Genomic DNA, 16,485 nt, shown 5'->3' with positions numbered 1-16,485 from the left:
ACATGTTATAAACCGTAATTTTTAGGCAAAGAGTCCGGATCGTCAAGCGGACAAGCCGAAAGGAATCCACGGGAAAAAGGTGTGCTCTAAAGGTACGAAATTTATTGTTTCGTTACATTATACCTAATTGTTAGTTTTATGTAGTCAATTCTGAAACATGATAACCAAGATTTACCAATATGTCACGAAAATGACTAGTGTCTTAAACAAGTGAAATGGGTCAAAACAAGTGACAAACATGGATACTTGCATGCCCTGAATGGTGGTTAATTCAGCACCCAAACGGGTCAAAACAAGTCTTGTAATAAACATGAAGCTAGACACCATCACTTAATGCATGGTTATAACCATTGCGTAAGTTGTAAATTTGACATGCTATGTTAGTTGGGAAGTTTAAACTCCTTGTATAGGAGTTATGATCTTGATTTGGTAATTGTGACTAGTAGTATAGATGACAAATACGAAAGCTTGGATTTAATCATATAGATTAATACGTGAGCGATCCCTTATGGGAAAGCAAAAAGTGATAACGGGTAATAATCCCAAACATGGGTAATTAGCCTTGGGTGGGTAATAAACCTGTTCAAGGTCATTTCTCTGCAAAACGGAACTTAAATGCTCAAGATCATCAAGCAAGAAAACAAGTGCAGGGCCCACCGTAAATTACGGTGACACTATAATTTACGGTGGCCAACAAAATGCTACGGTGGGGATCTACTGATTTACGGTAGGTTCCAAAATGCCCAGAACCCACCGTAATTTACGGTGACACCGTAAATTACGGTGGAGCCCAGCTTGATGAAATTTTTATTTCATTTTCTTGAATAAGTTTTCGGACCTAATCCGAATACGTGAATTCCCATCATTAATAACACTAATGCTTGTTTAAAACATTAGTTTTCAGGTACTCAAGAAAAAGGATGGTGATCAAGCAAACGAGTCGAACCGAACACTCATTTTAGAACGCTTCCGCATCCGATCTTTTGTTCTAAAAACTATGTAAACTAATGGTAGCTATCGTCTTGAATATGGTTTTGTAACAACAATACATGTATGATGTGTCTCGACATGGTTAAAGCGTTAAAAGTTTTTGTAAACTCTTAAATATTTGGAAATCAAATGCATATTGTTATTATTAATCTTGTACTATAAACTGGGTGTTACAAGTTGGTAATCAGAGCCCAAGGTTGCCAATAAGTGTTCGGTTCAAGCTTGATCAAGCATCCGGTAAGAATTATTGTGTAAGTAAATTTTGATAAAATAGAATTAAATCACGAACAAATATGCATGGAAAAGAGTGTGTAAACACACTCAAACACAAGAAAAGCATGAAACAAGAACAATAGAATCAAGAGTGTGTAAACACGCTCAAACACAAGAAAAGCATGAAACAAGAACAATAGAATCAAGAGTGTGTAAACACACTCAAACACAAGAAAAGCATGAAACAAGAACAATAGAATCAAGAGTGTGTAAACACACTCAAACACAAGAAAGGCATGAAACAAGAATGATTGAGTCAAGTCACGAACTTGACTAAATCAAAACAAGTAAAACATGTGTTACAAATGAAATGTTTAACAATGTGTGTAAACATTTCAGTATTAAAGATGGCGGATGGAGATGATGATACGGTGCCAAGAGTCACCGAACAAATGAGGATAGTGATTGCCGAAGAGGTTGGAAAGGCGATCGAAAACAGTTTGTCAAACTTCATTGATAAAATTCAAAACACTGTTTTATCAGTGGTAAAAGAGAGAATCAAGAATCTAGAGGATAATTCGAAACTAGCAAAGGAAAAATCTGGAGGACGAAAGCCTTGTTCATACAAGGAATTCAGGGGCTTGTAAACCACCCATATATAATGGGGAGGTTGATCCAATTGTGTGCCAACGATGGATTGGTGATATCGAAGGAGTGTTCGAAAGAACTCATTGCGATGAAAACGATTACGTGGCTTATGGTACGGGTCAATTAAGAGGCCAAGCAAAAGACTAGTGGAATAACAAGAAGAAGGAAATTGGAAGTGAAGCGGCTAAGACTATGAAATGGGAAGAGTTTAAGACGCCGTTTCTTAAACACCATAGTCCCAAAGCGGTCATAAACAAGATCAAGGAAGAGTTCATGCAACTCAGACACAAGGGTGAATCCATAGACAAGATCACGGGGATGTTTATGGATAAAATGAAGTTCTGTGACGATCTGATAACGAACGAAGAGCAAAAGGTTTATTACTACCATAACATGCTAAGCGCAGAATATAGGGAGTTCATAACCCCTTCAAAGTACGAGACCCTTACCGAGATTGTCAATGCCGCTCGGGAAAGGGAGATCGAGCTGAAAAAGAGTATAGAGCGGGGTGAACGAAGGGCACAAGACGTAAATCCAAGCCCTACCAAGAAAGCAAGAACGAATGAAACAACGAAGAAATCAGATGCAAAGGGCGGTACACCAAGTTGCAAAATCTGTGGCAAGAATCATAAGGGCGAATGTCGCTTCAAAGATAAGCCTTGTCCCATATGTCGAAAAACGGGACATATGGCTATATCATGCCCGGAGAAAGTGACCGTTTGTTACAACTGTTACCGAACGGGTCACAAAAGATCGGAATGCCCGGAATTGGTTGGAAAGAAAGAAGGGCAAGACTCGAAGGGTGAAGCCTCGAAGGCCAAAGCAAGATCTTTCCAACTGACCGCTGCTGAAGCAAAGGTCGAACCTGACGTGGTCTCAGGTATATTTATTGTAAACTCAATTCCCGCACGTGTGTTATTTGATACTGGTGCGAATAAATCCTTTGTTTCATATGGGTTTATTCGGCACCCTTCATTTGTTCTAACAATATTACCTATGCCCTTAGAAGTATAGGTAGGTAATACCAAAAGCTTTATTGTTTGTGATGTATGTGAAAACTGTACGATGAACATTGATGACGAGGAATACGCAATAGACTTGATCCCGATGTCGATGGGAGAATTTCAAGTGGTAGTGGGAAGGGATTGGCTATCCCGTTACCACGCGAAAGTGGTTTGTTTCCGAAAGGAAATAAAACTAACGTCTCCTAGCGGAAAACAAGTTACGATATACGGAGAAAAGGGAGGTAACCCGGTGATATGCACAATGCTAGAAGCTCATAAACTCATGAAACATGGATGCAAGGCCTTTATGGTATACGCAAGCGAAACAGAAAAAGAGCTCCTCAAAATTGGGGATGTACCAGTTGTGCAGGATTATGAAGATGTGTTCCCGGAACAATTACCGGGGATACCGCCGGAACGGGAGGTAGAGTTCCGAATCGAGTTGATTCCGGGCGCGAAACCCGTGGCCAAGGCGCCATACCGACTTGCACCGTCGAAGTTACAAGAATTGATGTCTCAAATTCAGGATTTTCTTGACAAGGGGTTTATCCGACCGAGTGTGTCCCCGTGGGGCGCACCAGTCTTATTCATGAAAAAAAAGGATGGCAGTATGCGCATGTGTATCGATTACCAGGAGTTAAACAAACTCACGGTGAAGAATCGATACCCACTTCCAAGAATTGATGATTTATTTGACCAACTACAAGGAGCAAGTTGGTTCTCCAAAATCGATCTCCGATCTACCACCAATTGAAAGTCAAGGAGGAGGACGTACCAAAGACGGCTTTTCGTACGAGGTACGGGCATTATGAATTCCTTGTAATGCCCTTCGGATTGACCAATGCACCCGCGGCTTTCATGGACCTCATGAACCGGGTTTGCAAACCCATGCTAGATAAGTCGGTAATTGTATTTATTGACGACATTTTGGTATATTCAAAGAGTGAAGCCGAGCACGTGTGTCATTTGCGGGAAATATTAGACACACTCAGACGAGAGAAGCTGTATGCAAAATTCACGAAGTGTGCTTTCTGGTTACGGGAGGTACAGTTTCTTGGGCATCTCATTAGTGCTGATGGAGTACTAGTAGATCCGTCCAAGATAGAAGCTGTGTCGAAATGGAGCCCTCCAAGAAATCCCTCGGAAATCCGAAGCTTTTTAGGGCTTGCTGGATATTATCAGAGATTCATACAGGATTTCTCCAAAATTGCCTTGCCATTGACCAAATTAACTCGTAAGGAGGAAAAGTTCGTGTGGGGCATTAAGCAAGAGGAAGCTTTCCAAACACTCAAGGAAAAGTTGACCCACGCTCCGGTACTGACATTACCGGAAGGGACTAATGACATGGTGGTTTACTCGGACGCTTCTCAATTGGGGCTCGGGTGTGTGTTAATGCAACGAGGCAAGGTCATCGCCTATGCCTCGAGGCAATTGAAGATTCATGAAAATAAGTATCCGGTTCACGACTTGGAATTAGGGGAGGTGGTGTTTGCCTTAAAGATATGGAGACATTACTTGTACGGAGTAAAGTTTACAATCTTTACCGACCATAAAAGTTTGAAATATTTCTTCGACCAGAAGGAATTAAACATGCGGCAAAGACGGTGGTTGGAAACCGTCAAAGACTTCGATTGAGAAATACATTACCACCCCGGTAAGGCCAATGTAGTGGCCGATACGCTGAGTCGCAAAACAGATTATACCCCGATACGGGTACGATCAATGCAACTGGTTGTGACTTCAAGTTTACTAGAACGAATTCGAGAAGCACAGGATGAAGCTGTAAAGGCGGAAAACTGGAAAAAGGAAAGAATTATCGGCCAAGTTAAAGACCTTGAGGTGGGCAGTCACGGCCTAAAGACTCGTTTTAATAGAATCTGGGTCCCTAACACATGTGGGGTTAAGAAGCTTCTACTTGATGAAGCTCATAAATCCCGTTATTCCATTCACCCGGGAGCAACCAAAATGTATCATGACTTGAAGCAAAACTATTGGTGGCCCGGAATGAAGCGGGACACCGTGAAATACGTGGAAAAGTGTTTGACGTGCCTACAAGTCAAGGCGGAACACCAAAAACCATATGGTAAACTTCAACCGTTAGAAATCCCGGTTTGGAAATGGGAGCAAATTACGATGGACCTATTGACCAAACTGCCTAAAACAAGTCGTGGTTTTGATGCTATTTGGGTAGTCGTGGATAGGTTAACTAAGAGCGCTCACTTTATTCCGATTCGTGAGACTTATACATCTGAGAAAATGTCGGAGGTTTACACCAATGAAATCATAGCGAGGCATGGGGTACCGATATCCATTGTGTCAGACAGAGATACTCGGTTTACTTCGAAATTCTGGCGTGAATTCCAAGAACAGATGGGAACTAAATTGTTCCTTAGCACTGCTTACCATCCACAAACGGATGGGCAGAGCGAAAGAACAATACAAACGTTGGGAGATATGCTGCGGGCTTGCATTATTGACTTTGGAGGTAGTTGGGATGTCCATTTACCCTTGGTCGAATTCGCATATAACAATAGCTATCACGCGAGCATTAAAATGGCCCCGTATGAGCTATTATATGGCAGAAAATGTCGGACTCCGGTATGTTGGGGAGAAGTGGGTCCGCAAGGGCTAGCACCTACTGATATAATCCGAGCTACAAATGCGAAAATCGACATAGTTCGAGCACACTTGAAAGCGGCTCAAGACCGGCAAAAGGCATACACAGATAAAAGAAATAGGCCAATTGAATTTCAGGTTGGCGATATGGTCATGCTAAAGGTTTCCCCATGGAAGGGTGTTGATGCACTTGTGTCTGTACTTTGTCTGTATTCGGTCTATATGTAAACGATGTCCTTGTCAGTCTTGTAAGTTGACCACGTCAACCGTCCTCCTGGTTTGACTCAGTCAACAGTTAGAAATATGTTTGTGAAGTGTCTGAGTCGAAGGATGAGCAATCGAAGGATTATGTCTATCCTTCGATTGGCTCGAAAGATAAACCACGAAGGATACTGATGGACTTCGAAGGATATGCTATCCTTCGAAGTATATATGGATCATTCGATGGCCATTGTGGTCGATAGATGGTCCTTCGGACAATCTGTCTAATCCTTCGACCAGACCTGCTGTGTATGGGTATAAATACCCATGTAGTGTGTTGTTTTGGAAGAGGCTTGAGAGACTTGTTAGATAGATGCACACATAGAGAGAGTTTGAGAGCATTCTATCCAAACACACACACACACACACTAGAGAGTTTGCAAGTTAGATTTGTAAACATTGTGCTTGTAACCGGAACCTTCATTCGTATTAATACAGTGGTGTTAATCGGTGAATCCTTGTGTGCTTGTGTTTATACTTGTCTCATCCCGGTTTGCTTGCTAGCTTGGATTCCGCACTCGCTAGTGGGTTTGTATAACAAGGTTTAGGTTCGTCATCCTTCGGAAAGGGACCTACAAGTGGTATCAGAGCTTGGCTCTTTACCTTGTTTAAAACCGGGTTTTTGTTCAAGTCTTGGTCAGTTTTCGTCAAATCTGCAGATCTAACAGTCACCGTGTTCTTGCTGTGTTCATAATGTTCTTGATTTCTTCATATCTCGAAAGATCACAACAGAATCGATAGATCAAGCAGTTCTTCGAAGGGTCATCCTTTTATTATTCGAAAGATCATCAAAACTTTCGAAAGGTCATTTGTTTGAATAGAAAGGTCAACTTGTTGTTTTCGAAAGATCAAGATATTTTGTGGGAAACCTCTACAAATCTCGAAAGATCAGATATTTATTCTTTTTCTGTTCGAAGGGTCATAACAACAATTTCGAAAGATAAATCAAAATTTTCGAAGGATCGTCTATCACTTCGAAAGATCAGACAAGAAAGGTTGTGCTTGAAATATCAAAGGTTTTCCAGAGACTCATATGATGTTCATCTTTGTTCAAATGGGTTCTTGATAAAGTTGCTTTTTGATCTTCAAAAATATATTACCAAGTTGTTTGTGTCTTTGAAAACTGTGACATGGTTATAAAATATTATCTTAGATCAAGTTGGTAAAAATAATCATCTTGGTTGGTGAGATAGACGTGTGCAGTTGACAAAAGTTGACAAAGAAGTGCTTGTGTCAGACTGTTCCCACCTACCAAATTTGCTTTTTCGGCGAATCAACTTTTTGACGGATCAAGTTTTGGCGAATTAAAAGATCACAGTTCTACCTCGAAGGATCAGATATTTGTGATATTTGTGAGGATTTCGAAGGATCATCATTATCCCAACATTTCGAAAGATCATCTTGATAACTTTACTTCGAAAGATCAATCTAATTTCAAAAGATCAAAGCATTCGAAGCATTCGAAGGATCAAGATCACTTTACTTCGAAAGATCAGCATTATCCAGGCTTGTTGTGTATCAAAGGATCATCATACTAATCGAAAGATCAGTTTTTTTCGAAAAATTGAAAGTCGGCTGGATCGGTTTGACTGGTGGTTGCTGGTCATTGATCATTGACCCAATCACATTAAAAGCACCGCCCAAAGCACTGCCTTTTGTTGGTTGTTGATCACCGTCCAAGTGCAACAATTAAATAATTGTGTTTCAATTAAAACAGGTAACCAGCTCATGTGCTTAAATTAAATGGAGGTGTTCAAGGCCCAATGCACCGCCCAAGACATCCAATAAATTTGGTTGTTTGTTGTTGATGTTCTCGGCCCAAGGCACCGTCCCACTAAAGTTTTTTTTATCAGCCCATGTGCACCGCCAATAGACCAATTCCTGTGTTGTTTGTTATCTTTGTTCTCGGCCCAAGGAACCCCACAAGAAACTAAATATTAAATCACCGGCCCCACTTTCTGTTTGAGTGTATTTCCACCGCCCCATTAATCCAATAGATATTTGATGATTGTTGTGCACCGTCCATGTGACCAATGAGCTTTGGATCTTTGGTGTTTGTGTTCACAAACCAATGCACCGCCCATACAAATTCAGCGAATGTGCGAAGGATCAGATTATTCTTGCTTTCGAATGATTATTAATTATTTCGAAGGATAATTCCCCCCAACATCTTCGAAAGATCATTTCAATCAAAAGATCAAACAAGAAATTTCGAAAGATCAACAGTTTTTCTTGCTAAAGATCATCTTTCGAGACCTGTTTGGTGTTTGTCTTTCGTGTGATTTTTCGGTTGATCCTTCGACAGTGGAAAATACACGTGTACAAACTTTATTTCCATCAAGGGCCGAATCTCCCACACCATCTCGAATTACTGCAGAAATGGGAACAAACGGTCAATGGGATCCATCCGCGTGGACTTTAACATCCTTGGCTCCGCAATCATCTGATACGCAATCATCTGTCTCTCAATCTGAAATAGATTTCAAGACTGCTTGGATGCAGGCTATGGCCCCACGTTCAGCTGCCATGATATCTGCAAATCAGTGGGCATCAGTTACAAATCAAAGGCAAAGTGAACCAAAAATAACAACAGATTGGTTTGGCAATCCAATACAAGTTCCTGTAAAGCCGGCTACAACCACAGACTTTAGTCAGACAAAATCGGCGTTGTATGCTGAAATTGTCAAAGATGCAAGCAATGGTGAATCCTCGGGAAATGATGACAGTTCTGAACATGACAGAAGTTCAGATGAAGATGTCTCAACTTCAGTTGAGGGTGATACAACTTCAAGTTCAAGTTCGAGCGAGGATGGATCTAAATGTGAATCATCAAGGGAGGTTATTAATTCTGATGCAGAAAGGCCAACACCTGAGAGTGATTCCAGTCAGGTATGTGATTCTAAACCTGATTCTATTTCTGCTGTTGTTGAATGTGAGAAATGTTTAGATTATGCAGAAAAGGAAAGTGAGCTTAAAATTACACTGCAACACAATCAAAAATTGATTGTTGATCTTGCTAAAGCATCTGAAGCTAACTTCTTTTTAGCCAAAAATGAAAAGGAGTTTAAAGAAACAATTAAGTCATTAAAACATGATGTTTCTGAATTACAAAAGGCTGTTTTGAGAAAACAACATGCTAATAATAACTTAATTGACACAATTGAGAAACAAATGGTGGAGTTAGCTACAGCTCGATGCGAATGTGATGCAATTAAGCAGAAATTGGACAGTTATTCCAATTCCCGCTTTGTTTTAGATCACATCATAAATGTTCAAAAGAAAAAGGGGGACGTCAAGTGTATTGGATACAAAAAATGTCCTCCCCCAATGAGTCACAATTACTCGAAATTACCTGATGACGAGGACATGCCCCGTTTTGAACCTACTGTGCCACTTGCGCGAGATGACTTTGCTGCAGGCCTCGGGTTCAAAACTGGTACATCTTCCTCGGGACAATCAGCTTCTGAGAATGTGGAAAATTCATCGTGTGAAAAGGAACAGAGTCCTCCCATCATTGAGGATGCTGACTCTTCAGACGATGAATCTGAAGAAATTGTGAAGCCACAGTCTAACTCGGTTACACCAGACATTCCAATTGAGAATCACATCTTGTGTGATCCACCAGTGAAACCGAGTAAGACTGAAACACCAAAGGCAATGAAGCGCAGTTTACCTAGCATTAAAGGGAATAACTTGTTGTATACGCTCAAGGGAGACAGCAAAATCTATTCTGACAGAGATTTTCCAATTAAAAATGTAAATCAAGATTTAATTGAGAAAGTTTTTGAAGGACGTACTGATAAGTTTTTGGGAAACAAAGGTAACAAAGTGACGGTCACTCAATGTGAACCAGTTCCACGTGAACAAATTAGAAAACAACATGGGAACCAAAAACTGTCAGTTGAGCGAAAACAACAAGTCAATTCTGGGAAGGGTAAGGGCCAAGTACAGGGAAAGAAGGCTCAGAACAAGAATGTTCAAGCACCAGAAATTCAGCAGCCTAAGACTGAACAACCAAAGGTTCAACAACCTAAAGTTGAGCAGTCTAAGGCTACTCAACCTAAGGCTACACAACCTAAAATTCAACAATCTAAGGTTGGGCAACCTAAGGTTCAAAGGGTGCAAAACAAAAGAGCTCCAGCTAAGAAAAGAGAACAGAAAGTGAACTTTGTTGGATCAAAGGGTACGGACAAACTTGAAACATTTCAAAATAAATCTAACATTGATTTTGTAAAACAAGTTAGAATTTTAAAACGAAATGATCAGAACAATTATACCCAACACACAAATGGATGTGACTTAGGTCCAAGCACATCTAGATCACAAAGTTCAGTGTCTGGTTCTCCGTCTGGTCATCAACATGTTTCTCCGAGGCTTGTAGAGCGGAGAATGTGTTTTGAATGTGGTACAATTGGACATATAATTCGAAATTGTCCATATCTTCATAAGTTGAAAGCAAAGGTTGATGATCCCCGTGAACAACATCATGCCGCCCAAGAGAATAGAAAAGGCAAACAGGGCGAAAACAAGAAAAAGGATCGGAAGATAAACTTCGTGAAATCAAGAGGGACTGATAAAATTGATACTTTCAAAAACAAATCCAACAAGGATTCTGTTAAACAAAGTAAAATTTTGAAAAGAAACAGTCAAAACAACTATACACAACAAACAAACGGTTGTGATGTAGGACCAAGTACCTCAAGATCACGAAGTTCATCATCCAGCTGTTACAGTTATGATACTCCGAGGTTTGTTGAGCGGAGATCATGCTTTGAATGCTGTGAGTATGGACACATCATTAAGAATTGTCCATATCTCACCAAGAGAAAGTCAAAAGTTGATGCCCCCCATGGTAACAATTACCATAAAAGACCTGTTTCACCAAAACAGGACCCTCGTTTTGTTAAACAACGAGAAAAGAAACAGAAAAAGAAACAAAGAAAAGAAGTTGAAAAAGTTTTAAAACCAGAGGTCATCCAAACAAAATCTGTTAAATCGGATGTTAAACATGAAAAACAGAAACAGATTTGGATACCAAAACCGGTAACTGTTTCAGGGGGAGCTGCATCAATTCCGAATCATCGGGAAATGGATGTTACAATTCTCGATGATGACGGACGACCCAAGTCTGTGAAGGCTTGGGTCCCCCTCTCCAACTAATCTCTGAGTGAGTGTGCAGGATGTTCCAGGAGGAACTATTGATAGTTTTAGGATTGTTGATAGTGGAGCGTCCATACACAAGTTTGGCGACATAAGGATCCGAAATATTGATATATCTAGGAGAATGTTGTTGCCATTGATGGAGAGAGAGGAAAGAAATAGAAAAGAAGAAGGAGATGTTGGTGAAAGAATGTGGTTGTATGAAGTTGCAGATTTCGACCAAATGAAGAACATGCCAAAAGTTGGTTGTTATGGTTTTTGATCGGGTCTTCAGGAAAGAATACAATGAAATGTGTGCAGAAGTCTTGGCATGGATTGAACATCCGCACATCATTTCTGAAAGAGAAAGTCAAAGACCTTCGCTGGTGCAACATGGAAGGCCAGCCGGAACCAAAGGTTTTTGATCGTGTTGCTGTGAAGAGATTTTTTCAGTAGCTACAAAATTGACTTTGAAGTCCACATCCAGTGGATGTCCAGTTTGGGAGAGTGCTCAGATTCCTTGCAATGCACGAAGCAGTTGCAGGATACGGTTTTAAATTTCTAATCTCTCCTATACTTGTTGATTTTTTTTAAGCTGCTTTATGAATTATTATCATCTCATACAGCACTCTTTGACCTGACACATTGATCTCGAATATCACCTCACACGTGATTGTTTCTCTATGAAACTCGTCAATGGTGTCATGGTCCGCACCGCTTACCGACATGCCAACTGATTTTTCCAAAATTCAATAAAATCATTTTTGATTAAAATTAATTTTGGTAGACGGCATTGAGGTAAAATACGAGTAAAACCAACATCGGAAAATCATTTTTGTAAATACCTTTGTGTTCTTAAATTTGTCTTAGTTTATTGATTTTTGGGGGAGTAAATCCAAACATCTGAAAATCCAAAAACATCGAAAAATTTCAAAAACACAAAAACAATAGAAAATCAAAAATGAGTTTCCTGGCGAGCAAAAGAGAAAATGATAGTACATCAGTGGTCTATCCAAGCCTCTTTAAACCCTAAATGAAAAACGATAAGCAGCTCTATATAAGATGTATCGGTAGGCTCACAATCATTTTAAAGTGTGCAGGGTGATATAAATCTTAAACCGACTGAAGACCAGGTGGGAACCATTCATTGGCATATGGTCTTAGTACCGAAATTTCGTTTGATAGATTGCCGAGGTTCTGAGATATTCGGTCTTTATGCTGCTTATCATCTGGGTATCATGGTTGTTTCTATAAAAGACGAAGTCTAAGATCTTCCATGATACTATACATACGTGTACATATTGCATACTGCATTCGACCTCAATAAGTGATCAACAATCACATGTCCATATCAAATAAGTGATAAAATATCACATTTATCCGGGAGTCAAGTTCGTCTCTCTGCTGTACGGAAGTACTGACCTGTTCACGGACTTGCTCCTGTGCCCTCATGCATATGAAAATCAAGTTCCTCATCAATAAGTGATTATATCACATAGGGCTTGTTTTCAAATCAAAATAAGTGAGAATCTCACATCATATACGGTCAAACAGATGATAATCGGTATACTCACCGGTAAGATGAACCCTCGTGCATACCTTGATACGGGAATGTGTCGTGATGTGGATGAACACCGGTCGGTAAGTTTAAATCATACCTTAATGTATCTCCTAAACATGATTACATCTGATAAGTTGAGCTTAAGTGGACAACAATACCGATAATTGTTATAGGATGCTTATCTTAATGTTAACTAACTGAACAACAAGAGTGTTTTGGCATGACCGTACACTGATATGATTCTCTTACCCTCGAAACTCGCAAAAAGAATGTATGTATATATTTATTTACTGCTTTCAGTATTTACATTTAGAAAAGTCAAAAATACCAAAAAGATTTTAGGTGTGTTTTAATATAAACTTTATAAAAGCCAAAAAGATTTTATTTCCAATTTATTTTCGATCGTACGATGTTGGAACTCGAGTCTTCGTTGCCTGAAACCTGAACGAAAACCGAATTGACTAAATCTTCATAAACGGTCGAAATTTGCATGTTTTGAAAGTTGAAATCTGAAATTGATAAATTTGAAAAAAACTTTCAAACTGTCGGACGGTGTTTGATTGTGACATGGTCATCCGTGTGTCACTTGTTTATGATTAACTATATTCCAAGCAGTTGTTCTCATTACGTGTTTAGATTTCTTGCATGTGCAGATTCTAAAGGCTAGGAGAACATGGTCGATGACAAAGCTTTGGAATGAAGACACGACATGAAGGCACTCAAATGATGAAGATGATCGAGTTGCCGCGGACCATCGTCAACACCACAAGGATCTCACTTCATAAAGATAAAGTATATCACGAGCATAACTCAAGGGGGAGCTTATGTTAAGGGGGAGTTTGTTAACACACTTCCTACATGATTCGGGTAGTTTGTTGATACACTCTCTGCTTTCAATACGTGAAGACTTTGAAGATCCTCCGACATTGAAGACTTGAAAGGACATCAGAGTTTTGAGAACTTGAAGACCAAAGACCATCGAAGTTCGAGACGAGTCTACAACTATAGAAGATAAAGACAAAGCTACAGCCAAGGGGGAGTTTGTTGATGCACTTGTGTCTGTACTTTGTCTGTATTCGGTCTATATGTAAACGATGTCCTTGTCAGTCTTGTAAGTTGACCACGTCAACCGTCCTCCTGGTTTGACTCAGTCAACAGTTAGAAATATGTTTGTGAAGTGTCTGAGTCGAAGGATGAGCAATCGAAGGATTATGTCTATCCTTCGATTGGCTCGAAAGATAAACCACGAAGGATACTGATGGACTTCGAAGGATATGCTATCCTTCGAAGTATATATGGATCCTTCGATGGCCATTGTGCTCGATAGATGGTCCTTCGGACAATCTGTCTAATCCTTCGACCAGACCTGCTGTGTATGGGTATAAATACCCATGTAGTGTGTTGTTTTGGAAGAGGCTTGAGAGACTTGTTAGATAGATGCACACATAGAGAGAGTTTGAGAGCATTCTATCCAAACACACACACACACACTAGAGAGTTTGCAAGTTAGATTTGTAAACATTGTGCTTGTAACCGGAACCTTCATTCGTATTAATACAGTGGTGTTAATCGGTGAATCCTTGTGTGCTTGTGTTTATACTTGTCTCATCCCGGTTTGCTTGCTAGCTTGGATTCCGCACTCGCTAGTGGGTTTGTATAACAAGGTTTAGGTTCGTCATCCTTCGGAAAGGGACCTACAAAGGGTATTATTAGATTCAGAAAAAGGGGAAAGTTAAGCCCAAGATTTATTGGGCCATTTAGAATCACTGAACGGGTTGGTAAAGTAGCTTATCGACTTGAATTACCCGAAGAGTTGAGTGGAATTCATAGCACATTCCACGTATCACATCTTCGAAAATGTTTGGCCGACGAAACTACTCATATACACTACGATGATATCGAGGTGGATAACAGCCTCAACTATGCAGTAAAACCAATTGCGATTTTAGATCGTAAGGAGAAAACTTTGAGGAACAAGATGATAAACCAAGTCAAAGTCAAATGGGAGCACAAAAAAGGGTCAGACACTACATGGGAGTCTGAGGAAGAGATGCGACGACTCCACCCTACATTATTTGGTACGTAATTCGGTTTCGGGGACGAAACCCTTTTTAAGGGGGGTGGACTTGTAACACCCCGAAAATATAAATCCATAAATTGGAAAATTCAAAGAGTTTATAAACGAGAATTTACCAACTAGGAACTTAACCTAGTTAAATTTCAAGTCTTGAAACAATGCATGATAGGGTTAAAACACATTAACTTAAGAACAAAACAAGGTTGGGGGACTAAACTTGTCAAATTTGAAAAGCTAGTTACTAATAGTAACAAAACCAAACCAAACACACCAAAATTGGTGTGTCTGGTCGATCAAGAGAGGAGGGGCGACAGGGGTTCTCCAAAACCCTAAGTTTCACACCAAAATCCCTTCAATTGAAGCCCCAAATCTGTTCCAAATCGAGTTTTAATCACATATTAGTGGACACCTCGTTGTAAGGATCAAAAGGTATGTGAAATTTAGTAATTTTGTTGCATTACAAATTCTAGGTTAAATGTGAAACATGAAAAATTCAGCTTAATTACTGATGCATGGGTGAAATTATAAGGGTTATGAGGATTAGGAACAAGCCCTAGATGATTTCATGACATGACCTTGTATAGGACTTGTAGGATTTCACAATCACCATTGTAGGTGATTAGTGAACTTCAAGAAACTTGTGAAATTATAACTCTTGTTTTAGCATAATCTGAAATTAGGAAATAAGTTCTGAAAAGATGATGTCAAGATGCATGCAAAAATTACTATTATAGTGAAATTAGATGTTGAATCGCAAGTCATGAACTTGTTTATGAATGTAGAAAAATCTGACCCACTAGGTGTTTGTTGAAATGCCTAAGTGAGGATTTAAATGTAAAATTTGGATAAAAACGCAGATTTGATAATGGTCCATAATGATGTGATTGTGGTCATAAAAAGAGTTCTAAACATGTTATAAACCGTAATTTTTAGGCAAAGAGTCCGGATCGTCAAGCGGACAAGCCGAAAGGAATCCACGGGAAAAAGGTGTGCTCTAAAGGTACGAAATTTATTGTTTCGTTACATTATACCTAATTGTTAGTTTTATGTAGTCAATTCTGAAACATGATAACCAAGATTTACCAATATGTCACGAAAATGACTAGTGTCTTAAACAAGTGAAATGGGTCAAAACAAGTGACAAACATGGATACTTGCATGCCCTGAATGGTGCTTAATTCAGCACCCAAACGGGTCAAAACAAGTCTTGTAATAAACATGAAGCTAGACACCATCACTTAATGCATGGTTATAACCATTGCGTAAGTTGTAAATTTGACATGCTATGTTAGTTGGGAAGTTTAAACTCCTTGTATAGGAGTTATGATCTTGATTTGGTAATTGTGACTAGTAGTATAGATGACAAATACGAAAGCTTGGATTTAATCATATAGATTAGTACGTGAGCGATCCCTTATGGGAAAGCAAAAAGTGATAACGGGTAATAGTCCCAAACATGGGTAATTAGCCTTGGGTGGGTAATAAACCTGTTCAAGGTCATTTCTCTGCAAAACGGAACTTAAATGCTCAAGATCATAAAGCAAGAAAACAAGTGCAGGGCCCACCGTAAATTACGGTGACACCGTAATTTACGGTGGCCAACAAAATGCTACGGTGGGGATCTACTGATTTACGGTAGGTTCCAAAATGCCCAGAACCCACCGTAATTTACGGTGACACTGTAAATTACGGTGGAGCCCAGCTTGATGAAATTTTTATTTCATTTTCTTGAATAAGTTTTCGGACCTAATCCGAATACGTGAATTCCCATCATTAATAACACTAATGCTTGTTTAAAACATTAGTTTTCAGGTACTTAAGAAAAAGGATGGTGATCAAGCAAACGAGTCGAACCGAACACTCATTTTAGAACGCTTCCGCATCCGATCTTTTGTTCTAAAAACTATGTAAACTAATGGTAGCTATCGTCTTGAATATGGTTTTGTAACAACAATACATGTATGATGTGTCTCGAC

Source organism: Helianthus annuus, chromosome 14 (genome assembly GCF_002127325.2).
Source record: "Helianthus annuus cultivar XRQ/B chromosome 14, HanXRQr2.0-SUNRISE, whole genome shotgun sequence".
NCBI classification, from domain to species: Eukaryota; Viridiplantae; Streptophyta; class Magnoliopsida; order Asterales; family Asteraceae; genus Helianthus; species Helianthus annuus.
Note: the sequence above shows the minus strand (reverse complement) of the source record.